Source organism: Triticum dicoccoides, chromosome 3B (assembly GCF_002162155.2).
Source record: "Triticum dicoccoides isolate Atlit2015 ecotype Zavitan chromosome 3B, WEW_v2.0, whole genome shotgun sequence".
Classification (NCBI taxonomy): domain Eukaryota; kingdom Viridiplantae; phylum Streptophyta; class Magnoliopsida; order Poales; family Poaceae; genus Triticum; species Triticum dicoccoides.
Genome location: NC_041385.1, coordinates 14,160,420 through 14,161,997, shown reverse-complemented (window position 1 = coordinate 14,161,997; position 1,578 = coordinate 14,160,420).

Below are 1,578 nucleotides of genomic sequence, written 5' to 3'. Positions count from 1 at the left end.
CCCTCCCCATCCTTCCCATCTGTTCCCTCCTTCCTCCAAGTTCTCCCTCCCTCCTTCCTACCCCTCCTCCTTCCCTCCTTCCTACCCCTCCTCCCTCCCTTCTCTCTGTTCTTCTAGAATGTAGGTAGTTTAAATGTAGATTTTAGAATGTAGACATTGTAGAATGTAGACATTGTAGAATCTAGGTTCTGTAATAGAATAATTTTTTAGCCTATTTTAGGTGTTTTGAATAGAATAGAAAATTTTAGGTCTTTTGATTAGAAATTTTAGTAATGGAAATTTTTAGTTGGTAGAATTTGAAAAAATGTTTTGTGCTTGTTATATTGTGAACTTAGGGCATATTTTTAGGGTTTAGGAAAAGAAATAGTAATAGTGGATGATGGTGTAGATGTTTTTAGGTATAGAACATTTTGAATAGTGATAATGTAGATTTTTTAGTACAACTAGTTTATTTAGTGTTGCTCAAGAATTGCTCATATCATGCAGATATAAACATGTATATCTAGTGTTGCTCAAATAGGATATGTGCTTGCCCAAGTGACCATGTTTGCAGGTAACAGCTCCAAGTGGCCTATGTTTTGCCGGAGTGTTGATTAATTTCCGTTCCGACAAATTTCAGGCGCTCGATATGTCCTTTTTAGCAAGGGTCATGCCGGATTTTTCCTCTGAAGTGGATCATTAATCCTTTTCTAATATTGCTTTAGGAAAATGGTGATACCACCACCATGTCGACTATGCAAGTCAAGATGCGCCAGCAACCTTGCAACTGACACGTTGTTCGGCATCTACTTCCAGCCGAGTTTTCTTCCTACGGCGGTAACAAAATATATGAAACTTGTAACAACTATTTTGTTTTTAGTGTTATTAGCATTAATGCATTGTGTATACATAGATCATCCCATGCAATGTAAGGTTGGAATTCAACAATCTGACCGGAGACACTATGACCTTTGAGGCTCCTGGGGGCCCCTATACTATGGAGGTCGAGAAAGGACGAAATATGTCACAGATCGGAGGATATGGATGGAACCATTTCATCTTCCACATGGGTATCACTGGTGGTGAGTTGATCAGCTTTTCCTTCAGAGCAGAAAGACCCAAGCTGGCCGTCATTTATCTCAACACGGATGAAGATGATGAGGACCCACTTGATGAAGCCATCTATACTCGAATAATAAGGCTAAGCGAGGACGAGGTGTGCAACCTATGGGACATAATTCCGCCACGTGCTGACTTTGTTGGGGTGTCATTGGTCACCCGCCTAACAACTACCATGGGTGATTGGCATGTTATGGTATGTTATACTTAGTGTACAATCCGATTACATGCTTACTTAGTAGAAGTCAAGCTTAGTAGAAATGTAGTACTATTTTTGATAGTGTAGAAACCTATACTTAGTAGAAATATATTTGCAAGAGTATGTGTGAGGCTACTTATTAATTGATATGTTTTTCTTATTCAGAAATCGCCAAAGAGCCTATCTGTGAGTTGTGATATCGAGCCTGATGAAGAAGGCTCTGCTGGAATACGCCTTATCGCAAGGGGCTCCGTCGCCACCTGTGCGTACAGCGTGGACAC